Consider the following 26,772-nt stretch of genomic DNA (forward strand, 5'->3'; position numbering starts at 1 on the left):
GGTTTTATAAAAGATATTAATAATTGAGAAGAACAGGCAGATCTGAAAGTAAATGTTAGGTATGTGTATCCTTTTAAACAGCGTACTACACATAGTTTTGGCTGAAGAGCAAAGGAAAGATACTCCAGCGAAGCAACAAGTCTTTGTTCATCCAGATATAAAGAAAAAGACTTCAGAAGGAGCAAACTCCCTGACCATCAGGTCCAAAGCTTTGACATCTAAAACTCTTTTGAAAGATATTAAACTCAAAAGCTTTGTAAGTTTAGCTGAAATACATTTTAAGATCAAGTTTATTATGTGACCATTGAATAAAAAATGACAACACAGTGTTAGCAGAGAAACATATTTAGGAGAAGGGGGAATGCTCAACTTTTACTCCATGAAGAATCTGCGAATATTAGGGTGTTCACCAGCAGATTTACTTCTGATATAGCTGAGTTTTAAAGTAATAGACTATTTATGTGTAGTCACTGTTCTGTGTGACAAGAAAACTTTAAAAATTAGCTGGAGAGGAAACATCGGCAGAAAATGGATTGGTATTTGATCTCAGACATCGAGACCATGCTGGCCAAGGTGACTTATGAAATTTGGATATTGGGGGCCCTAATTCTTATTGATGGACCTGACCGAGTCCTCCGACATTCCTTCTGTAACAATATCACCCCTGAAGTTTTCCAGACCATCATTTGTAGACACACAATTGAAAGAGATCATGTGGTTGGTTCAGATGATGGAGAAGTAGATAATGAATATCTCACAACAGTTTAGGAATATCCACTGACATTTGAGAAAGATCTGGGCACCACATTTGAGATGGCTAGAAAAGAATCCCTAGAACAAAGGTGATCACTTTTCTTTTTCCTTTGGTCAGAATTTTAGAAATCATTAGAAATGGAGGGAAGGTGTAAGGGAATCCTACATTCCACTGCTGTAAGAACACGTCTCTTGCTAGAGCTAACTGATCAGGGCCCTGGCTGAAAAACTGAGGTATCCAGTTGTTGAGTCTGGATGTAAAAAGATCTTTGTATACTGGGCCCCAGAGAGATTGGATAGCTTGGTAAAAAGGGTGGGGTGAAGTTGCCAAACTGCAGTGATTTTTTAAACTACATGAATTCAATCCGAAATATTGTTGAGATGTCTGGGAAGATATTCAGCTGTGACTGAAACTCTGTGTGCTAGGTAAATTTCCCAAAACTGTTTGCCAAGAATGGCTAATACTTTTGAAAGAGTGCCTCCTAATGGTAGATTTACTGAACCGATCTGAAACTGTCAATCTTAAGAATGACTGAGGAAAGAGCTTAGTTTTTGATAAAAATGTGTACTTCGATGGAACCCACAAGCTGTTCCAAATAATGTATGTGCAGAGAAGACTCCTACATGGACCATTTACCACCAGTTGAAAGATCACCGTAACAAGCTCCGCAACCAGACATACTTGCACCTTAATTTAATAGTAGATATGGGGCAGAAGTGAGAATAGTTTATTCAACCAATGCAGTGAGATGATCCATCCACCAAAGACCCTCTTCTTTTGTTTCTTAATCCAAAGGAACTAACAGGTACATTCATGAAGCTGAAATCGGCTCGCAAAGGGCCAGATTCTGAGAATCTGGCCCTTTGCGAGCACTAATTTTGCATTTGGGATTCATCATCCCAAATGCAAAAATCGCAATTATAGAAATTGCTAAATTGCGATGAATTGCATTTAAGGAATCTCAATTTGAGATTCCTTAAATGCAATTAATGAACCATTTAAAAATTGCGAATTCGCAATCTGGGGCCGCTATTTACCGCGAAGTCTAACTACGTGGTAACTAGCAAAAACTTTGAAAAATGCACTAAAGTGCATTTTTCAAAGTTTCATGTTGTGCACACACATGCCCTAAGGGCATGTGTGTGTGCGCAACATATGTGCACACATCAATTTCAGGGGTGCAGCATGGTGTCCTTTGGACACGCCTGCACCCTTGAAATCGCAATCTCAATTTGCGAATCGCTAAATGCGATTAGCAAATTGAGTTGGTCTTCCCATTCATTCCTATGGGCCTCTAGACCCATAGGAATGAATGGGGAGATATTCCTTAATTGTGACTCGCAATTTGAGAGTCGCAATTAAGGAATTATTAGAAATCGCTATTTTTGAATAGATTTCTTGATGAATAGCATTTTGTTATTCCTTAATAGCGAATCGGTATTTTTCGCTATTAAGGAATCGCAAAATGTGTTCTTGATGAATCTGGGGGTTTGTCTACATAGCTGAGACCCTTCCTGAGATGAGGGATTTTGAATCTATGCAAGACACAGGAATGAACAGGACCAGGGAATACTGCCTGCATGAAGGACGATTCTTGCTAAATGTTGAGGAGAGATGCGAGTCACTGTTAAGAAATGAGATTGCTGTTTTCTTATGAGGAGTACTTTTGACTCTGGAAGCTGAAGAGTATGAATGAATGAATGAATTCTTTTTATTGTTTGGTTACTCAAAACCATTACATTAAAACAAAATACAAGATTATAAAATTACAAAAGTTAAAACCAAAGAAGTTTGTGCCACCGATGGGGCGGGATGGCGATGAGGGAGGGTCATATTAAGGCATGGGTCTTCTAAGTCTCTATGGGGGGAGGCCCTCCCGTGCCATCAGTAGAGTTTGTGTCTGATAAATGAACTTTCCGAAGGAGGCCATGTGCTTTACCGTTGTCAAGGTGTAGAGGTAGGTGGTCGCCTCCTTTGCCGTGCGGAGTCCTGATTGTCTTAGAATTGGCCTAAGATAGAGATTGCGGGCCAGGCGCAGGGCCGGGCAACAAAATAGTAAGTGGGCCAGTGACTCACGTTTGTACCTGCAGAGCCTGCATTCCCGAAATCCTGAGCAGGCCGTGGCGAAGGCATGAAGTTCTTTGAGAGGCAGCGGGTGTAATCTTTAGGCTAAGATCTTATGAAGGGCTGCGCGGCCCACGGCCTGCTTGAGGTGATGTTTGGGATTATGCAGGATATGTGGTAGGACCAAGGACCCGTGTAGGTTCTTTTTTGCCAGCGACTCCAGGTCCAATTCTATTGACCGTGCCCGCAGTTGTTTTTTGATGGAGTTTTTGATGGCACTGTAACTGACATGTTCGGGGTTCCAAGACTCAAAGGCAAGATTGAGTTGGTCCTTCGCCGCCTTGAGAGTGGCCGATCAGGGATTCCCCGATTCTCTGAAGATGCAATTCAGAGTTGCCTTAAGTGTGTTCTCCTTGGCCGTCGTCGTTAAAAAGTAGTACTTGCTTAGGGCTGCCATCTCTTCCAAGTATTGCTGATTGAGTGAGAACTCCAATCGGACGAGAGTGTTTCTGACACACCTCGGAAGATGGAATAATCTCTTGTAGGCTCTGCAGTGGATTTTTTCTAGTTCTTTATGCAGTTTCCCTGGAAATGCTTGGAGTGCTAGTTTAGGGCCGGCATTAATTTTGCTTTGAGTACACGTTGGATAGCCATTGTGGACGGGCTATATAAAGAAGCGTGCAGCTTGCAAATGGCGTAAGTTATAGATTTGCCTTTGCCTTGAATATTCTTTAGGTGTGCGCTAGAGAGCCCCGACTCCTGAAAGCAAATGCCCAAGTAAGTGTACCGCTGAGTGCTTTCCAGCAAAAGGCTGCCAAGCCGCCATTTTAATGATTTTTTCTTTGGGTGCTTTCCAAAGATAATGATTTTGGACTTGGACGAGTTTGCTACAAGCTTATTTTTATCATTGTATGCGGCGAGTGCCGTCAACGCCTTTTGTAGCCCAATTCTCGTGTGGTCCAAGAGCACCAGGTCGTCGGCGTATTGCATGAAGTGAATTTTTGTCCCGCCGATCTTTGGGATATGCAGTGCTGCCCCAGACAAGGCTCTCTCCATGTCAGCTGTATATAGATTAAATAGCATTAGAGCTAGCACGCACCCTTGTTTTAGCCCACGATCCGTGTTGATCTTTGCTGATGCATGGCCCCTCGAGAGTTTAATTCTTACCCACGTTTTGTGATACAAAGATTGGATCGCCCTCAACAAAGCTGGGTTGATGTTCCATTGGGCCAGCTTTCTCCACAAGATTGCACGATCTACCCCGTCGAACGCCGCCGAATAGTCAATAAAGCAGGCGAATAAGGGGGGGCTTTTGCGTGTCCGAGCATGGTGGACCAGATAAGCGAGTGCAGTAATGTTGTCAACTGTGGCGGACCCTGGTCTGAATCCAGTTTGACAGAATGGCAGGAGACCTTTAGCGTTCGTCCAGTCTGTAGGGTCCCTCAGGATCGCACTGGCATATGCTTTGCCCTCGATGTCTAGAAGGGCAATCAGGCGATAGTTTGATGGTTCAGAATTGGGGCCCTTTTTGTGGATTGGCTGTAGTAGCGAGCCTCTCCATGAGTCAGGGACATCCCCCAGAATCCAGCATTCGGTGTACAGGTGGGTCAGGGTCTTTGACCAGAAGTCAATGTTAGCCCTGAATAAGTGTCCGGGAAGGCCATTAGGCCCCGGGGCACCATTTTGTCTGATGTTTTTTTAGGATTTTTGACACCAACAGTTTTCCTGGCGGGGCAGTCATCTCAGTGATTAGATCTAAGTCAGCTCCAGCATTGATTGTTTCATTTTGCTTGATGACAGGGCCGGTTTCAATGTAGAGTGCTTTTACATGAGCGACCCAGATAGGAGCCTCGAGGGAGTTTTCTCGGTGGTTTGTGCATCGTCCGAGTGTGCTTATATAGTGCCAAAACTCCTGCGATTTTCCTGGGCTCAGTAGGTCAAAGATTTTCAGCCATTGTGCTTCGCAGTGTTCTCGTTTTGCCACCCAGACCTTCTTTGAGTGACTTTTGCTGGCCTCTTGGAGTTGTTTCTTCATTGGGCTAGTGCCATGTTTATAGAAGAGTTTACGTTTCTTGCTCAGTTGTTTGGCGCTGATTTTAAGTTCCGCCTTGTGTCCGTATGTGGAATGAGAGTCCCTGTTAAATGTGCTGTTTGAGGCTCCACGAAGGATCGCAGCCAGGGTCTCAGTGGTGGTATTCCAGGTTGCTATTGCGCCCTTTACATGTTCATTCGGTGGCCAGCCTGGCCACTGATTTGCCCAGTTGTTAAAGGATGTGATAGACGTCTGTGCCCATTTAATTCTTCTGGGCAGCATTATCAGATCTTCGCCGTTTGATGCGCCAATGTATTCGAGCCTGTGGCGAGTGTCCTCGATGAGGTTCAATGTGATGGTTAAGGCAGCGTGGTCGCTATCGTTGCGCGGCTGAACAGTGAAGTCTGACTTGAGAGGTTGCAGTTTTTCACTGAGGATAATGTAAACGATCGTTGTTTGGTTGTTATATGTAGGGCCAACAAAAGACCCTGGGCTCAGATTTTAGAGGACCGAGTGGGCTGTCGCCAGCTTGTAAGTTTTTAATAGATCATTCAGAGCATTGGTAGCCCCTGGCTGAAGTCTTCGTGTGGTTAATATCCCTATATTATGGGTATTGAAGTCACCGAGGATGATGCATTCCAAGGCCGGATGTTGGAGGATTAAGGTCTCAAGGAGCATTGTCAGGGTGGCCAGATTGAATATAGGCCCATGTGAGTTATGATAGAGGTTGATTAATAAGAGCGCATTATGACCATTTGTCAGGCGACAGCCTTTCAGGATGCCTGCCTGTAAATTGTCCGGGAGATTAGGAATTACCTCAAATTCCAGATTGAGTGAATGCTTTATGTAAACGCATAACCCCCCCGAAGGTCTTCCGAATATGTTGAGCTTTTTTGCAGGTTTTCCATATTCTGCGTATCCTCTTATTGAAAGTGGTTGGAGCTGCCAGGTTTCTTGTGTGCAGAGGATGTCTGCCTCTTCCATGAATGTCACAGCGTTTTTATGAAGGATCAGCCTCCTGAGCCCTGCGACGTTCCAGGTCATGATTTTCAGACAGCCCAGGGATGATCCCTGTCTGGAGGGTTTTATTGGGCGATAATCATGGTGCAGAGAGGTGGCTCGAGGCATAGTGGCTGTGTTAGGGTCTTAAGTTTAATGCTAGCGGCAGCCAAGACCAATCTTTACTTGCGCATCCCAAGGTTGCGCATATGCGTGTGCCCTGGTTCGTGTTAGTTGTTATTTTAATTGGGGTGCTGATGGTTGGTCCAGTATTTGTAGCACCTTTGGACCCCTGGAGGGTGGACACCATATGTGGCCCATCAATGGGGTGGGCATACAGGCATGAGGTCCCTCCAGTTCGCTGAACTATGCTTCCCATCTGGGAGTGTGCGGTTTGAGTTTTTAGAGGGAATGGGTATTTTTGTGTGCGCATAGATTTTATTATTATGCCCCAGCTTTCCAATAGCTTGTACTGGCTTCTCAGGACCTCGGCCTTGTGCAGGCTCACGAAGATTAGCTCCGTGGGTTCGGTTTTCTCCTCCGCTTCTGGCTCGAGAAAAGAGATGGTGTCAATGTCTGTAGTGTTAGTTCCCTCCAATCCTGGGATATTTGCAAAAAGTTTTAATAAGTTGCCACGGTTAAGAATATCCCACGGTCCCTGGGAGGCGTAGTCAGGGTACAACGTTATCTTGCGATCCCGGGGGTGGCTTGTTTGGCAGAGGGAGTCCGCCCCATGGCCTCCTATTTGTGGTATTTGTACTGTGTCCTGCCTGTTTAACCCCAGTGGTCCCAAGTATCGCAATTGGGCCTCCATCTGTGACAGACTGGGGGCGCTTACGGTTAGTAGTGGCTGTTCGATTTCCCTGAAATCCGTGATAGTCAGGGAAGCTTGTGATGCGCAGCACTTCGCGGATGTTGATAAAGCAGCGACCCGAGGGTCGTATCTGTTTGGGTTTGCTTGAGTTGCTTCAGCGGAGCTTTGGCCATAAGGCTCCATTGCTTGTTTTAGGTGTGGTGCTGTTAAGACTGGCTGGGGGGTGACAGGCAAGGTTATTTCTGGGTTGGTCAGGTGAGTGTCTTCAGCGTTTGACTTGTTTGTTTCAGGTGTTTTCACTGTTGCTCCCAGTTTGGTCGTTTCCTGTTTCACGATGTGGGAAGACATCGCATTCTCAGGCCGTAGCCAGTCCCGGATAGTTCTGGGAGCGAGAGCTTTGTTTCTGTTTACCTTGTTGAGTTTTTTTTGTTTTTTCTTGTTTTTCCTAGATAAGATGGGGACATCTGGGCTGGTTGATGTGGTAATACGCTGGAGCGCATGGTTTTGTATTTTGGTTGTGATGGCGTCTGGCCTGCTCATGCTGGGCATGGGTAATGGTGCCTCCCAGGCCGTTATATCTTCTTTGTTAGTCTGTGTAAAGTGGTTTGTTGGGTTTCTTAAACCTTCTGTTTTTGAAGGTTGCGGAGGTAGTTCCTGAGACATCGGGTCCTTGATTTTGCCGACTTCATTCTTGAGGTCCTCAACTAGTGTAGTCATGATGTCCGGAAGTTTACCTAGCTTGTTCAGGACTGGACTGCAGCAGCACGGTACAGGCTTGAAGTGTGTGCTGTCCTGTGCTCTGCGAATCAGGGAGTTGAGATGGTCCAATTTACAGTCGATTCCAGAAATTAAGTTTGCAACAGTTTGTAGGATATTTATCTGGGCATCGAGCTTGTCGGCGTCCATTATTGCCGCACATGTCATAGAGATGAGTGTCTCATTGATCAAAGTTAGATGGTCTGTGATCACTGGGGGATTCTCCCCCCTATCCGAGCTTCTACTCATTGAAGATGGTGACAAGGTCGTTTTATCTTGGGCCTGCGTGCTCCGAGGCATCAAGTTCGCACGTGGGGAGTGCCGGGCCAGTATTTCTGTGATGGTTCCTCCCGCAAAAATTTCATGTGTGTGGCTGGTTGCGTCAGGCGTGTGTCCCCCGATTGCCGGGGGGTCACTACATGTGCTGATCAATATATCAGCCGTGAGGGCCCCGTCTAGGATCGAGTTCAAGTGAGAATCTTCCCATGAACGATGTAAGGGCGTTGCTGGTCTATCTGAGTCGAGTGTAGGTGCAACCCTACCCGAAGCCTCTGGCTTGGAAGGTATGCCACCCTGTAGCGTAGTTATGATTGGTGACAGGGGCCTTCCTGGGGCCCGTGAGGCAGTGCGGCTGGAGGGTGGGCTGTCCTCTCTGGTTTTGTTTGGTGGAGTACAGCTTGAGGATCTGATTGGTGCACCTGGGCTTGTGGCCAGAGGGTTAAAGAAGCTTCTTATGTCTCTGTTTCCTGGAGGGATGTCTGCCCCGGGGCTGAGAGTAGGGTGAGCCGGTTTGTGACGTTTCCCATCTTGCCCAGCTTGCGACGATGACAGTGCAGGGAACGCAGATTGTAATCCTAGGGACGTCGGTGTTGCACCAGTCGCACCCGGAGTTCCCGGGGTACCCCCCTGCGACAGCCCAGGTCCGGAGTAAAGGCCACCCGCGCCTGGGGGGTAGAAAAGTTTTGCCTTCCGTCTTCTGGCTGTTCTGTGTGGTCGGGGCTTTTCTTGTGCCTGCAATAAGGACGAGTTTCTAGTCCTCATTGTTTTTCTCTGTTTCTCTGTTTTGGTTGTCACTTTTTTTTCTGCAGCCAGGAAGTCGCTGCGATGTATCAGTGACAAACAGCAAGGGGTTTTCCCCGGCGTCTGCCCTTCTGTTGGCGACCACTGAAGATCTGGCTGGGGCGAGCGGGGCACACAGGGGGGACCACTGGCGAGGTCGGACCTAGTCAGACCGGCCTAGGCCACCGCCCCCGGGCTCTTACTTCGCAACTGCCTCTAACGGCAGCCGCGCTCGCAGTCTCTCAGTCTCTCAGACCCGCTGATTTTGCCAGAGTCGATTCAATACAATTCTAGTGGGGTCTTTCCTTGATAGACACTTGTTTGTGGTGGGGGGGAAGCGGGTGCGGCGGAGTTCCAAGGGGTCCCCGTCAAGGAACCCTGCAACGGGTCTCTGGCTGTAGAGGGGCCACGTTGGGGGGGATGACTTTAATGTGGCAGGTAATGCAGGTGCTGGGGGTGAGTTGAAGGAAGATGAAGAGATGAGCCCCAGCCTGCTTCTGACGCTCTGCTGCCCCCCCCCCCCCCCCCCTTGGCTCCCAGTCCTGGATGACTCTATCCCCAGCTCCGCTTGTGTGCCGCCTGAACACCGAGCCGCTCAGCTGCTCACCTGCCGCTTGTGGTGAATAAATGCGACCGTGAGTATGCCGGGCTGGAGCCTCCCGTGTCCGAGCTTTTTCTTCCTTCCGGCTCGGCGTTCTCAGCGTTCACAGGCTTCACGACTTTCGCGGCTCAGGGAGCTCAGGGAGCGGCAGTCAGAAGACAGGAGCAAGCAGGCAGGCAGCCACAGCGTCCGTCTCGCTTCGGCGATGTGGGTGTTTCTGGCGTTTCCGTTGCAGCTCGCGGCTCATGGGCTCCCTCCAGTGGAATGCCTGGGAGTACTCAGTTCAAGCTGAAGAGTACATGACGTGGAGTTTACCAAAACCCCTAAATAAAAGCCCCCCCCCCCAAAAAAAAAACAATTGCCCACCTGACCTCTATGGAAGAAAACGATAACCACATTACTCCCACACTAAGAAACCGACATTGCTTTCCTCTCCTAGAAAACATCAAATTTGAATTATTTGTGCATTATTAACGGAGCCAAACTCATAAAAAAATGTGACAATATAGCAGTGAAACCCTTCTTCACTGGTCATACCTGTACGACCCCCAGATGAGCTATTTGACCTTAGAACTACCCAAAAATAAAAGAAGTAAAAATCACCCCCCCCCCCTCCCCCCGCCCCCCCTTTTTTCATTCATTCCTTTGTCTTGGAAGAATTTCCATTCCTGCTGTATGGGGATGATACTATGAAAGCCAAAAATGTAATAAAGACACTAAGCAGTAAGATTCAAAGTGTTACATCACAGCTGTGAATAGTCAAGTACCAACACGGACTTGTTCAAAATACAGAAGTTAACATTGGGTTTTATAGATCACAATATATATTGCACAAATGATACTCAGCCAATGAGAGCCAGTAGCTCTCCAAACATAAGGAGGTTTCCAATATTGTATTCAATCAGTCATTAATCGAGACAAAAACCTATGGCTATACATAGGGATTGATTTATGAAATCAGCAAATGAAGCATAGCAACAGTTTCTCATGTACCCATGTGACATTATCTGTTCTCAAGACTTCAGGTTACTTTCAGCAATAATTACCTCACTGTTCTCAAAACACTTAACCAAGGCATCCATATGTGCTCTCAATAAAATTTATGAATTACAATCTACATTTGTAAATTATGTAACTTTTTGACAAATGTGTAAATAGTAAAAACTTGTAATAACACAGGACTCTGGTTTAATAGGACTCAAACCATTGAGACAAAATCGACACATTCCACGACTTAATAGTGGCAGATCTGAACAAGATAAAAAACGCACATCAAAGGTAGCCTGACAAGGGCAAAGAGGCATGCCCTAGAAACATTAAAAATGACTCACTGACTGATATCAAAAAAGCAGATAAAGGCAGCAACATAATAATAATTAAAAGGATTACATCTTGGAAGCCCACAGACAACTGAACACCAAATATTACCAAAACAACCTAACAGATGACCCATCAGCAGACCTCGAACAAAGGCATGGGCAATGATTAAAGGTCTGGGATGATCAAGGCCTGGTTGGCCATGGCACTTCACAGACTTGTCTGGTCCAATCCTCGTTTTTGATTAAAAAAAAAAAATGTTGCTTGCTATTGACATCCATAATATTCAGTCAGTCCGGTGCTTTCAATGGAAATGCAAATTTAGACATGCATTTCAATGTCACTGGGAGGGATGACATTGATACATTTAGTCAGTGAACTATGTTGGTGTATGTTGTAGGGGCTGTGCGGGTGATAGTATATGGACAGCTAGTTATATCCCTCATGGCGTGGCTACTAAATACTCTGCAAAGAAATGCACCTGAACACCCCAGCCTATACCAGCATTTAAAATAACTCGTTAACTGCGCAATGCTGCTGACCAGTGCTCTTCACAGTACATTGTTAACGAGGTACACAGGTGGCTGCTACTTTGACCCATCTCCTATCCCTAGGTATAATGTTCAGCTACTGGTAGTAACATAAATAAATGTTCACCTACACAGGGGAGTGGCTTCCATTGGTGAAACGGGTGCAGTGGCACTAGATGCCAGTGGGATCCACTTAACCCTGATTATTGCTGTATTTTAATATGTAAACATCTCGGGGGGCATGTCCTTGCAGGTACAACGACCAAAAAAACAATGGCTAACTACTGCCGCACCTCCGTCGTCATTTCTTGCCTGCATGCTCCTAACCCCCAGTATTCTATTGTCCTGGTTCACACGTTCTCATTGGGCAGACAGGAAATCCGACCTGACTAGGGGCACGTGTGACAGGGTCACGTGCTGGCTTCCCACCTTCTGTACCGCACGTTCTCAGGCGAGAAGTCTCAGTCAGGGCGGTGGGGGCTACACGCTCCGCGTGGGTGGTGGTTAAAGTGCTCCTACACCTTTCATGAGTTGTTTTGAAAATTGTTTTCTATCCTGTGTTGTTTTTGAAGCGCTGTGAATATGCTGTGGTTTGGTTAATTTGAGGCCAGCGCAGAAACAAATAGTCTCTGTTTACCCAAAAGAAAGCAAACAAACCGTGGCCTAGTGACCTTTACACGCAGGACAAGCGAGAAACTCCGACTCCCTCCCACCAAGGTTTGGTCAATGTTGTTAGAATCCTTCGAACGTGAAATACGTGTATCTGCATAGCGCCTTGAATGGCCCCACTGAGCAGCGCAGAGAATTGGAGCGCCATTATCGATTGGGAAAATAAAGTCATGAGTGTTATGAAAGCCGTCACTTCGGAAACAGAATGAGTCACTCGGGTGGAGTCGAGCAGCCAGCTGGGAGATATTTTGAGGTGTGGCTGTCAGCATATTTGTTTTCAGTTGCCACTATTGTTAGCACAATTGAACGTGTTTCACGGCGCGTCACGGTCATTGACATCACAACAGACAATTTACATTGCATGTAAGGCAAGTCTTTATAACTTGCCTTAACTTGAGTTTTAAAATGGGCGTCCCTTCCCCCACAAAATCTATTGTACCCTGGTTTCCTTCACAGAATGCTGGTTAAATTGAATACGTGCGCAGATGTGGGCACACAGAAAGGACTCTCGGTTGGGGCCACGGCGCTAGATGGCTGCTTTGATACGGTTTCATTACCTCAGGTGCCGGCCTCACAGTGACAAAGTGTGGCCACGGCTAAAGCTCGCCGTGCCGTATGCTCGCTTCTCTAATTGGATTACGATTACGGATGGAGGTATTACAAAGTGCCCAATTCAGCATATATATATATATATATATATATATATATATATATATATATATATATATATATATATATATATATATATATATATATATATATATATATATATATATATATATATATATATATATATATATATATATATATATATATATAGCATTGTTAGAAGGACTATATTTCACAGAATGCAAAGGAAACACATTACATTTTTATGCCAGCAACAGGACAGCCTCGATCTGGCACACTCTAAAAGGCTGTCAAATAAAATATACAACTGACGCTCCCTCCCCCACCTTCACTAGAATACTGTAATGGCACCTAGCTTCCAAATCACCCGTGTGATGTGTGACACCAACAACTGGTCCCGGATTGTCAGTTATTACAGCGCAGCTCTTTGTGATTTTAGTGCCCCTTTTAGTTTTCTTAGTGTCCCGCAGATTCCAGCATGCAACGTGTTTGCCTGAATATACCCACCTTGCATGGCGCCCACTGGCAACCTTGTTAGACCTTCAAGCATGCTGAATTCGATTTCCCCTCTATTTACTTCCCCAGTCCACTAAAAGTGAATGAAATAACAGATTCGACGGTACATCTAATATTTATCGAGACTTTCAACGGACGAGCAAAACCCCTTCCAACATTGTGCGGGAGCGAGCACTCCCAAATTGTTCAATAAAATATACAGCCTATAAAGCAGAAAAGTTCATAGGGCACATTCCCACAATGCATCTGAATCTTGGAGCGGGTGAGACTTTACATGCAGAGCTGCCGACTTTGGACTTGGGGAACATGACTTCGACGTCAGCGCCTCATCCTGTGACCCTGGGCAAATCACTTAATATCCTCGTGCCTTAAAAAAAAAAGTGTGACTTTGTGTAAAGTAATTGGAGCTCATATAAACCGTATCATTACCGTCGGGTGGCATACGCGCTATATAAAACAAAACAAAAAAAGCACAAGCACTTCTTTACATTGTCCTTAAAGTCGTACTAGAAACACTACATTTGATGCTTATGACACCCAATCCCCATGCAACTGCGAAAAAGTTACATATAGGAAACAGACTGTATTTGGATTGGTGGGGGGGGGGGGGGGGGGGTGTTGTATATTGGATTCATTCATTCGATGATTAACGAAATAATATATATGGCTTGAAAAAAGGTCAGAGGACCTGCATATTGCTGACTGAAATAGCAATGGTCTCTAGGTGCGTGGTGACCCGCCAGTTAGCAACATTTCTCCAAAAAGCGAGTTACCCACTTATATATTAAAGAAAAATGTAAACATGTTCAAGCTACATTGTCAGTGGGAGTGTGGGAGATGCCGCTGGCGTCCCACAGCCTCCCCTCCCCCGCGCGCCTGATAGCAGCTCTCAGATGTTGTTCAGTTTGTGTGACTCACCTCACTGGGCACACAGAAGGGAAACTGCAACCGCAGCACATTCCGGCTGAAGTTGGGAAACCTGCTTTGAACCTTGGCCCGGCCTATCTATCGCCTGCACAATACGAAGTGTTTGTAAACAGCGGGCCGTGTGCTGACACAGGAAGGGCCCAAGCTCCCAATTAAGGCGAACATTGGACAGATCCTGTTTAGTGTGGTTTACCGGTGGCCATTTTTAACAGTTTGATACCATAACACGGATTCATTTCGCCACGCAGCTTGCATGATTGCAAACGGCCTTTCTTTCGATGTGGTAAAAAAATGTAAACATGTTTTTTCTCTTTTCTGTTGCTGGTTAAAGGTTTAAAACAAATCGTACGACGTGTTCCCAAAATGAAATAAAAAATAAAAAAACACCCGCACAAAAAGCCTCTCTTATTTGTGCACTAGTGAGTGCTAGAATCCTCTCTTCTTCCTGCATACATGTGGCAATCTGATCCCCCTCCCCTCCCCCAGCCGATCTGCTCTCTCCAGGCATTGACAGCCTACAGACGGGTCAGGCCAGACGATCACTAAGAGGGTGGAGAATCCCGGACCGAACTAGTTTCAATTTACAGAGCAAACAACTTTTTTTTTTACGGCAATTACTTTCCCAGAGGCTGTTGCCTTTATTTAATAAATCCATTAGATTTTTCCAACACTCTTAGCAATATCTAGGTGAACTTGCACGTTATCGCTTCAGCAAAATGCTCATAAAATCAATAAAACGACTTGTAAATAAATATACATTAGTGCTTGTTTTTTGGGACAAATAAAACAGCGACATGTCGACAGCAGGGTCTGTCTTCAGCACAGAGGGCCATGCTGTTAGTACACGTACTGAGTATCCCCTGAGAATAAACCTCACTTCCTGTAATGGACAATGTTATTTTGCACTGAGAACGCAGATGGCTTGTTGGTGAGGGAAAGAGGGTTTGCTTTCACTTTACATGAACCTGTGTGTGTAAAGCCGGCCTAGGCATTAATAAACCATCACGTGGCCCATCTATACCCAGGAACACTGGAATTATGCGATTTTGAGGCCGTTGCAGTTCCCGCATTACTTTGGGCTTGCCGTATTTGCTACATAATCGGTCATCTGCTATCTAATGTGGCGATTTCAGACAAAAAGTGTGGATCAAAAGTAACAAAAAAAAGTTGCAACACGTGTTGCGGGATAGTGGAAGGCCCTTTGCAAAGCTTTACTTGCCACCATTCGGTTGCTTATTGCTACATTTGGGTTCTAAACTGGTATCAAGGAGGTGCAACCAATGCCCAGACAGTGTTAAAGTTAAAAATGACAAAATAATGAAATAATAAGATCACAAAATGGCTGTAGTACGCCACATAATTTGCCCTTTCTTGGCACAAAATGTACTCAACCCTGCCGCATAATTTGGCCCTCCCATGCAGTATAATTCCAGCGGCCCTGCTAATAGCACATTCCAAAAAGGTGCAGTGTAAAAACATCTTTACAAACAAGTAGACACATATATGTCACATGCAGAAGTGAGAAATATTTCAAGCAAATAAAGGATCCCTGACATAAAAAAAAATCAGGAGTGAAGTCCTTGCAAGTGCAGAGCATCACAGGTTAGAGACATTAAAACTATGTACCAAAATGAATGAGTTGCAGTCTCTTGATACGAGTTAGGATTGCATCACAAGTAGAGATGGATTAGATAACCGAGCATGCAGAGAGGATTCTACGCTATAGTATCAAAGAAGATTGAAGTCACAGTTATGAATGGGAAACAATGTCAGAATTAGCAAACTTGAAATAACATCGGAATGCTGACATGCTGTATATACTGAGAACATTATACACCAAATCGTAAATGCAGTCCAGCCCAACATCACACGGTTAGGAAGTTATTACCTCTTAGTCAATCAATTTTTAGTTTCTGTTTACAGGTGTTGGAAATTCCACAGTTTGAGGCTTCTCCAGAGAAGGCCTTGGTACCAAAATTAAGCAATGTTACTGCAACAGATAAAAAAAAAAGACCCAGCATGTTATTAGTGTTGCCAGTTGACTCCCTCTCACCAGCCCTGTCAAAGGCTTTTATTCAACAAATAGGAACCTTGTGGTACTAGTAAACATGGGGCCTGATTTATACTTTAGCGAATGGGCTACTCCGTTACAAACGTGACAGATATTCTGTCAGCCATATTACAATTACATGATATCCTATGGCACTTGTAGTAGGTTGGACAGTCGAAATCAGGCCCTTATTTTGGTGCAGTGAACCAACTGGAGTAGTACACTTGAAAGCAATGATGTGTACTGGCAAAACTCAGCTCTGCAAAGTTGTGACCCAGTGTTATAAAGTCATATCCCCGCTCTTGATGTGAATTGGCTCAGACAGCCTGTGATTGTTTATTGTGGTACACCCTTTATCAGGTTTTTTGAAGTTCTCACAACAGGTGGAGTTTTAAATATTACCTAGAATTCCGGTTCTCAGAGATCATGAAAATGTGAAACTACAGAGGTCTGGATGCACACTCACTTAACAAACAACTTTCAATCTCTGTTTTCACCATTTATGGTTTTTAATAGTTTTGCAAGATTAATAAAGGACCACTTAATCCCTGCAGCAACAATACATTACTGTCCTTCCACCACTTTGTCCGTGTCCCTCCTTTCCTGAGCTGGACCCACGACTGACAGATCTCAGTTTTGAGAGATGTCCCTTTTAGGAGCTACAGTGAAGAGATGTAGATGACATGAGTATTATAATTTAGCAATAAAGTAGATACTGCTTACATTCTTGAGGCTTTTAAGGTCACTGAATCTATACAAAAGAAATGAAAGTATGGGGCCTAGAATTCCAGAAATGTATTTTAGGTGTTGAATATTCCCTGAGAGATTTGCTCTATTGCTAGTATTTGCCAGTGGTGGGTAACCCGGCTGTGGATCGGGGACAGACCTTTCTTGTTCCACTAAGTAAATACTGTTTGTTTATTTGCCAGAAGAAATTGAGAAGAGTCATCACAGTCAGGTAATGCAAAAGGTAACGCTCTCGCTATGTCAGTTCCAACAGTACATATATTGGGTCTCTCAGGAAGGCAGTGGCCTTCCTTGCTTCCACTTGAGAAATCACCTCTTCCCAATATGTGACAAATTTGAAACACATCAAAAAATAAATATATTATAAGCCCCTCATCTCCACATCCTCTCCAGAAATCTGCTATACTATTATTTGCCTTTTGAAGTAAAAAGGGGGCATCGGCTTATGTAGTAGTTGATCCCCACTGTACATTTTAAAAGGAATGCTTGCCTTTAAATATGCATTCGACTGGTTTCAATCATCAAATGAGGAGCTCAGTGCAGTTTTTTTGTGAGAAGTGGAGGTTTGTAACAAGATTATGCATCGCATGGACATTCTTGTGGCTCCAATGTTAACCTCTGCATGCATGACAAAACAGATTTTGACTTTGATGGTCTAGGAGCGGGCCGCCACACCAGCGCCCCGCTCCCAGATCGCCAAAGTCGACCAACCGCCAGATTATGAGTTTCCTCGTCTGGCGAGTGACACAGCAGTTCCATTGCAGTGCCTATTGAAAAGGCACTGCCATGGAAGCACATAAGGACGTTCCTGCATGGCATGGACTGTGCAGCCCATGGCGTGAAGGACAGGGGGTGCATGCAGACAGGGGGGCAGAACATGTGCCCCCTGCATGCATCCCCGTGCACCGGGGCAAGAGTGGGCCCTGAAGGCCCACTTTGTTTCCCCACCATCAGCTATTTCATGGCAGGCTAACCGCCATGAAAAGGCTGGGTAAACTCGTAATATGCTTGGCAGTATCGCAGCGGCACCACCAAGCATATTGCTTCCCCAGACCGCCACAGGACCATCAAGGATTGCTTATCCATGGCAGCTGCAGCAGTCCCAAAATGGTTGGGCAGCCATAGTCGTAATACAGCGGTCGAACCATTGGTGTGGCAGTTCCTGACCTCCACCATGAGTTCAGCAGCCCATCGGTCGTTATCTGATCAAAAGGTTTCCTACTCCACTGTTGAACATGTGCCCCATGTTTGAGCACCTTTTTATTTATGCACCTCCTGAAGTGCTCCAATCTCTTGCCTGCTATAACTTTTTAGGTCTCACCTGAGCCAGCGCATCCGCTGTCTGGCGAGACTTTTAGTAAGTGCATCAGAAAATGCTACGACCACATTTGGTGGTGGCCTAGTGCTTGAGGTTACATGCGTGCTTACCAGCACAGGCGCCATCTTGTGGGCACCCATACAGCCGCAATCACTTTCAGTGGCGCGTCACTCTCACAGCTGCGTGGCCAATTCTTTTTTTAAATTTGAACTTTTAGCGCGCCATCCCACTCCGTTGTGTTCCTTTGGTTGCATAACACTTTCTATCATTGTTGCAGCATCACAGCGCTATTCCAATAGAAGACGTGTTGACAACATTTGCAAAGGCTAGTGTGGCAAGAAAACTGCATGTTACTTGCAGGCAGATCTCTGCGCTCCTCAGGGCTCTGACTGTGTGAGGGGCCAGAGAAAGACAGGTCACAAAGAGAGATTCCAAAAAGCGAGCCCTGGCTCAGACTGAGTGTGTCATTAAGGTTGTTGGGGTCTGCAAGTTGCCTTTAGAAATCAATTCCAGGGCAAGTACTGGTTCTGTGACAATAAAAATCAAACTCAAGCACAAAAGTGATGCTGTTTTCTCCTGAGCACCGATGTCACAAGAAAATCTTCTTTTTTACACATTGCTATATGAAATGCGGACAATTCAGTTTTTATAAAACGTTGTCAACACTTGACTATCCTATTGGGATTCAACATTCAAACATGCAACCTTTTGTTCACACACACTCTGCAACAGGCACAGTAACCTACTGAGCTATCTTGCTATGACTAAACATGTACTCACAACGCAACTCCATGCTGCTGGAACATTAACCGACCAACCTCTTTTACTAGGATTAGAACCTCTGACCTCCAGGTTAAACAAAGATTTCTCCATCAGGTGCTTAACTTACTGAGTCATATCAGTCTCCACTCAGGCTGACTTCCAGCATATTAGTAGGAAGATTTTTACATAGAAAACCAAAGAGCATTACCATTTGAAGACATTTCAAAAAGTCCATAGAAGTGGTTTTCTTCTGAAACAAGTCCCAGCAGTAACACCTCACAACAAGGTCTCTTTCATCAGAGCTTACAAGAATGACAGGTCTATGCATGAGTAGATCATCCAGACCAGGTGTTTATATTGCATTCTGGGACTTGTAGTCTTCACTTTAACATGGGACAAACAGGACTGCAAGCCTTAGAACGCAAAGCAAAATTACAGACTGGATAAGCTACTCATGCACGAACCTGTGAAACTGGACAGCTTTGGTTTAACTTTTGTGGACTGAAACAATGTCAGAGTTCCAAAGCCATGGCCTGTTTTTTGCTGTCCCTAGCATTGGCATAGCCAATAGGTCTCGCTTTTGGGACTTTATAAGTGTTTAGCCATCAACAGTTGATGTTGTTGCACCAAGGATATTGTGCTGCATAACTTTGCAGCTTTGCAGTCTAACGCACTAATGTAGTCCATACGCGAGGTCACGTATGGACTACACTAGTGCACTAGTGAGTAACACAATCTAAACACGCATACCTTCTTTTTTTTAATTTCGCCAACATACCTTTACCAAGAATTATTTGCACTCAAATGAGGATGTAGAAAGAATTTTAATCTCACTCCACATTGAGCACTTCACTTTTGTTATACCTTTTTGGTCTCTGGACACTACTGCAATACCAGTGGTTCACCTCCAGGTGGAGGCCAGCATACCGAAAAATAAACCCTATGATGATGCTGTCACATTACGAATAGGCGGAAAATCAAGATATACCGCCTTTTTACCTACATACGTGTATGAGGTTTTTTATGAAAGGCACCAATAACTAACGACCCTGGTAACGTAGGTACAAGTGGTCTATATCCCCCTCATTTTGATCTTTGTACCTGACCTGTAAGCTGAATGGATCATTGCTTCTCCCTGCCTCCCCCCCTTTTTTGATTGAAGAGGAATTTTCAAATAGCCATATAGCCCTTTTGCCTCAATCTATACCTGATATTAAAGGTCCTCTACATCATTATCTAACAACCAGTATAGTCCTCAGCAGAGGGCTGTAAAGTGAAAGGAAGATCATTGCAGAAGGCAAAACGATAACCAGTTAAACAGTGGGAAGTTAGCATTTTTAATACATCAAAATCAAATACTGCAAGAGAATCAACATAAGGCCTATATCTAAAGTAAGCAAACCCCCAGAACCAGTGTATAAAATAAAGAAAATGAACAGACTAGCATAGAGTCTGCTCAGTTTGAAAGACACATACAATCACAGGATAACACTATAGACAGACTAGTGAGGAGTCTGACATCCATAGTGTGTCTTTCTTTGCCCCAAGGCCAAGTGAAATAAATGAGACAACAGAGATAACATTCTCCATTATGGCTATGGCTGAGGCCCTGAGGGGATACAAAACCCAACTGGACAACTGGGGAATAAAAATCAAGTCCTCGCTTGTTACTAAATATCCAGTGATTATGAAAAGTAAAAGGCCAAAGGAATTGCAGGGAATTCAAGAATTGAATGAACAGAAAAGATTCAACTGGGCCAGCAACTGGGTCCATTCTACACGGTTCCAAAGGTGGCCCAAAAATAAATTTGAGGAGCGTTCGCTCAATCCAAATCATAACACACGTAGAAGGGGCAATCGCTCCTGTTTGACCAAGGGGAATACTATTAAAGATTGGTCCTGGTTCCCACGGGCCTTAAACCCCAGTCCCTAATACCAGACCCTTACCAAGCAATGTGTTGATGCCGCCAAAGGCCCCTTTCAAACAACGGCCTCGCCCTGCACAGACGCCCTTCAGATAACATCCAAACAATCAGCATCGCATCATGACTTGGAATGTCACGGGGATTACCAAGGCTTTGCAAAGTCCATTTGCAATTACATTCCTTACTGGAGCGGATATAATTTGTGCCAAAGAAACATGGCAACTACATCTATACCGATAGGAGGCTATGCAGAATATTTCAAACCCGCAATTAAAAGCAACATTTTTGGGTGACCCTCGGGGGGTATCTCTATATATATTAAGCATGCTTTAAAAGTACATTTTACAGAGATAAAGAACCCCTCGGACATGTTCCTGGCCGGCACTTTGAAAGGCCTGAACACGGCTGATGGCCCATTACCGATACTTTTAATTAATATCTACTGCAATCCTCACGGGCCGGGTCCGAAGGACAAGCTTATTCCGATGATAAACCAGATTGAAACTTTGCTTCTACAGTTTGCAGCCATGGACTCTATCATCCTTTGGGACTTTAACACACATGAAATTGGGCTAAATGTACATGAAAGACATCCCAACAGGAGCACCAGAAGATTCAATGCCCTCATGCGGGCATACAATTTGGCAACGACTCACTCTTTAACTATAACAGTCAACCCGGGGCATTTTTTGCACCCACCTACAACAACCAGACCACAATAGACTACATCTTATTGAGCAAGAGACTACAAACACGTATGTCAAATTATGCAGTGCAACCCTCAAATGCAAATGAAAGTGACCACGCCACCCTAACTCTGCAGTTAACCCTCATAGCGAAAATCCGCCACACTCTGCTGCATCGGAACAACCAAGGGGAAGAACAGTATAGATTCCTTAGAAGAATCAAATAGGGGCAGGTTCTAATTAACAAATTTGACTCTTGGAAAGCAACGTGGAAAGGCTGGCAGACCGTTCTTAACAACTGGGGCCTTATAGGGGAATGGGGTACACTTGCCTATGACCTAGCTTCTTTGCTTTGGGGGAGCATTACATATAGAACTACAGCAAATCCTGCACACAAATTGGGACATCTCCCAGCCATCAAGGAATGTACTAAACAATTAAATTCCAAACGCAGGGCCTATCGGGAAACCGGATCCTAGCTTGTGAAAAAATAACTCAAATTAGCAGCCAAGAGCCACTCAGAACAGGTCTGGAAGGCAAAACGCCCACTTACAGAGGCAAAATGGCTAAAGATCTTTGAGCTGCTGGTGCCGAACAAGTCCCAAGAATTCTGGAAACATCTAAACAAGCTACTTCATGGGACCACTAACAGAGAGAACCCACTTGACGCGGACATTTGGGTAGCCCATGTGAAAACCTCTACACTGATGATCCGAATGTAACTACAATACAAGGCAATGTCGCAACGAATGTCCCAACAAACCTTACTGCATTTGTGGACGATTCTACCCCCGAGGTGAACAAGTAATTCGCACCATCTTAAAAAAGATACAACATAATGGAGCACCCGGCCCTAATTGCCTACCTGGCTCTCTCTTTAGGGAGGACGTCGACTTTTGGGCTGACAATTTGGCTCAGCTAAACGCTGAGTGGAGGCTTTTAGAGGACGTTTCAGACTCCTGGAGGGGGTCGCTGCTACATCCAATGTATAAAAAAGGGCCAAGCACCGACCCGAGGAACTATCGTATGATTGCCCTAATGAACATCGAGGGCAAGGCCTGCGCATGTGCCCTTTTGTCGGAACTAGCAGATTGGGTTAGCAGCGAAGGTCTCCTGCCCGTTTATCAGACCGGGTTCAGATCAGGTGATTCCACCATTGATAACATCATTGCCCTGTCATACCTAGCACATCAAGCGGTGGCCAACTGCACCCGCTGCTATTTTCCTGCTACATTGATTATACAGCATCTTTCAATGGGATAAACCGTATAATCTTATGGCAGAAATTGGAAAGTTGGAACATTCGGCTGTCTTTGCTACAAGCCATCAGATCTCTGTACTCGCGAACCTGGGTGAGAGTTAAACTATCCAGTGAGTCTGCCACAGAAAAAATCACCGCGGACCAAGGGTTAAAGCAGGGCTGCGTCCTCGCCCCGATGCTCTTCAACGTATACACTGCAGATGTGGGTAGCGCTCTGCATGGAGCCACTTTAGCGACCCCCAGGATCGGTCACAAAACGATTCAGCTGATGGAATATGCTGATGACCTTGTTCTTTTCGATCACACTAAGTTTGGCCTCCAAAAAGCGCTGACAGCCCTTTCAGAGTACAGCACCAAAAACAAGCTGATCGCTAATCCAACCAAGATAGTGATCTTTCGCCACCATCCCCCCCAAAGAGTGGCAAAGTGGAGGTTGGGTCCGTTAACTTTGAACAGTGTACAATCTTACATCTATCACATCTATCTTGGGGCCTGGATCTGTGAAACGGGACGCTCAAGGGTCCACCATCACAAACTGCAGCAGAAAGGAAAAATGGTCAACTATGCTCTTTGTAAACATTTTGCTGTCTTGGACAGTCGAACAACAATGGCTATTCAAAGAGGGCTGAGGGCAAAATTACTACCATCTCTCAATTACGCGCAACAGGCATTTCCAGGTAAATTTGAACAGGACTTAGACAAAATACATTGTACAGCTTACAAAAAGTTATTTTGTTTACCAGCCGGCACCAGGAATACCTTAATTCAACTGGAATTCAATCTTAACTGACAAACATTAGAAGATCTGGCGGCTTTAGCAAAATACTTTTATTTAACAGTGGCGGCACCAGAGAACTTGATGAAGGCTGTTATAAATTACATCTTCCGACAACCTGGCAATCCCTGGTCTACCGGTCTCGCCTCTGCCAAAGAGCTCTCAATTAGCCACAAAGAATTGGGACTCCAGCATAATTAAGTATACTACCATCAAAGCAATAATAAAAAAGCAAGTACGATCACACTCTTGCATGTTGGACATTGATGTCCAGGCCGCCAGAGGCTTCCACATGACCCAAACCTCCCCCCACACACTATCCGGCCTTAAACAACATCTTACACAGCCCGTGGGGAGACTAGCCCTACATAGGATTCTTGCAGTCAGACTACATCCTCTCCCCTTAAAAGAACGGTATCCAACGGTGAAAGCAAGGCCGGTCGTCACGGAGTGGCGTCTCTGCAATTATAAACGAGTCTCTTGCTCATATTCTACTTTGCTGCCCTGCTTTACGGCTAGCTCGCCAAATCCACCTTAAGCCCATTCTCCTCCAACTGGGCACGCGCACAGCAAACGAGGCAGTCCAACAGCTTTGCACGTTGGACACTGTGAAGCATATGGCTAATTTTGACAAATGTATCCACTACACCCGCACAGCATTGATTGATAAGTCCCTACAGGCAGACTGTGGCAAACACCTGGGCGGTTCTTAAAGCTTGGGGGAGCCAATTCAGTTTGGTCACCACCGAAGGACTGATTGTTGTGCCTAAAAGACCGTTATTATTCTTATTGTTTTAACTAAAGACAGCAAAGGAGGTTTTACGAACATGTTTTGCATATATATTTATTTATTTATTCTTTTAAAAAAAATGGTAAAAGCCTGCTTTTCCTCCACTTTTATATACATATGCTGTTTTTGTAATGGATTTTATTAACTACACAATAAAGAATTCATTCATTCATGGTATGGAATGACATAATAGGATTGGTATAAAAAGATGCATCTGAATTAAACAGTGATGGCTCAAGTACATCAAAAAAAGTTACAGATGGTAAACATCTTCTTTGCTGCATCTTTTAAGTACACAGGAAATGAAGGAAATATCAGTGCTTTTATGTAATTATGTAATTTAACAAACAAAAACATATTCAGAATATGAATGGCCCACTTCTTGAAGCTAAGCAAATGGCCTTGAATAATACAACACACAGGAAGATCCAGGGCAAGGCTTCTTCCCGAGGAGGTACGTGTATACAATTGTATTTTATTAACAGACAGACAATGTGAAGAGAGTTTCTATTTCATTTCTTATTCTGGAAAGGAAAAGGCTATTTTAGGAAAGTCCACATTTCTTTCTGCAAATATGAATGGGTTTCAATGTAAGCTGGTTGAGCCTTGTCATGCTGTTTTCCTAGTTATGCTAACTTAAATAATACTAAATTAGACATACATTTCTAATTATTAAAACACTTCTTCAAAACAAGGGGCTTTTTATTATGTAGTTGTAACCTCTTTTTCATCTTTCTGTCTTATCCAAGCAAGGATATAGCAGTTCATGTGTAATAAGAGGAACACTGGAGCCTTTCGTTCATGGTTTCCCAAGGCACAGTCACCCTGATTTCATGTAGACCTTGTTACACAGCATAAAGGAAAATCTTTAAAGCAGTATATTTTAAACAATCGTTTACTGTAATAAATGCGATGTGCCTCTGCCTGAGCTATTAACACATTTCCAATAAATGAATACTTCCAAGAAAAATACATCTTTTAGAAGTATTGCTTGATAAATTACTGATGGAATTGAACAGTGATATAGAAATATAACATTTAATAATATCATAAATATGTGTAGCAGTGTCTATAACAATGTTTGAAGGTGCATAACACCCACTAAAGTAAATTATGGCCGACGCCCACACTGCCTCTTCAGCGTGTCCATCATTCATTGGTCAACAATGGGTGAGCTTTAAAGGACCCTCTGATGCTCACAAAAGAGGGGTTACTTTTTTTTTTTTTAGGTCGGACTGCTGGGGAAGACCTTCCCCAGTAACCCGCGTCTTTTTATTTTGTGTGAGAAATGGCGATCATATGCGCTAATTTGATTTCAATGAAATCTAAAGTGAAAGTAGCAGATCAGCTTATTTCACTTTCACTGAATCAATGCTCAGGGATGTATCTCAGCCCCTGAGCACCTATTTGCAAAGGGAAGGTATTGTTGAAAAGGGGAGACGCTCGCATTTCCAATGATACCTCTCGCTAGTTGATCTTTGCTTGGAGGTCACCTCAGGAGGGTGTCCCCCACGTGGGGATCAAGTAACTAGGCAACAGGCATTTGTATTGCGGCATGAACGGCTCCCTGGGCATCGGTCTGTGATGCACCTGCCCCAGGACCCATTAGTCTTTCTGCCCCACCCCCCCACCCATAATCTATCTCCCCGGAGGAGCAGAAAGCCCACAAGACACCAAGGTAATTTTGAATGCTGTATTCTGTTAAGGGGAGTGCCCCACTAGGAATGGGCATGTGCTTCCCCTGCCCAGAGCTTTTTAGGGGAGTGGATGGGGGTGTTCACCACTAGTCGGCCCCTAGGGGACAGAAAGCCCATCAGACACTAGATAATTTTTCAGTGCTGCATTTTCTGTGGGGGAGCAGCCCCTTTGCTCATGGGCTTGTGATCCCCCTCCCCCAGTTCCCACTAGTTTTTCTGCTCCCCTGGGGGGTGGATATGGGTGTTCACAAATCCTTCACCCTGGGGATGGGAGAGAGCCCATTAGACAACAGCGTTTTTGTATTGCTTTTTTGGAGTTTGGGAGCACCCACCTTTCGGAAGGGTCTGTGATGTCCCAGGTCCCATTCGCTTTTCTGCCCCCCACAGGGGGGGGGAGGTAATGGGGGTGTTTACCCCAAATCTGCCCCGTCATGGGGTGAAGAGAGCCCTCTAGACATAGGCATTTTTACATGGCAGTATTTTTATTTTGGTGGTATGTGACCCCAAAGGAAAACAGGGATATATTTTATTATTGTAGAAAGATTATATGATGTATGGTTGGGCCACACTGGTCTTGGGCTTAAACTTTTGCCCTGAAACCTCAACAGCCTTCCAATGCACCTGCGTCGCAGATTTCCATTACCATGCCAAGTAAGAGGAAATTTGGATTCTTTTTGCTGAAGTTTTAACATATGGTCACACGTGTCGCTTTTATCACTGGGACCCACCGAAACGCGTTGATACACCTATAACACTAAATTTGATGGGCGGTGAAGAACACAGTGGATTTTCATTGTGTTGGATGATACCCTGTGTAATGAGGAATAACTAAAACAGATTAGTGACTTAAAAAGACACCTGATTGTCGAGTATACTCTCCATGTTGATATTTGTTTCTGTATTCAGTCTCATGTTTATGTTCCTGTGTAATTAATTGTTTGTAATTGTGAATTAGGACATGAAAGAATAACACCTTATGAAAGTCTACACTTTTTTTTTAATAAGGGGTTCTTTCATGCTAATTTTTCAAAATAATGTGATAGTGCTTTAAAAAAATGGGGGTATTGGGATGAAATGTTTTAATGAGAATTGA

The sequence above is a fragment of the Lissotriton vulgaris genome, chromosome 6, assembly GCF_964263255.1.
Source record: "Lissotriton vulgaris chromosome 6, aLisVul1.2, whole genome shotgun sequence".
NCBI classification, from domain to species: Eukaryota; Metazoa; Chordata; class Amphibia; order Caudata; family Salamandridae; genus Lissotriton; species Lissotriton vulgaris.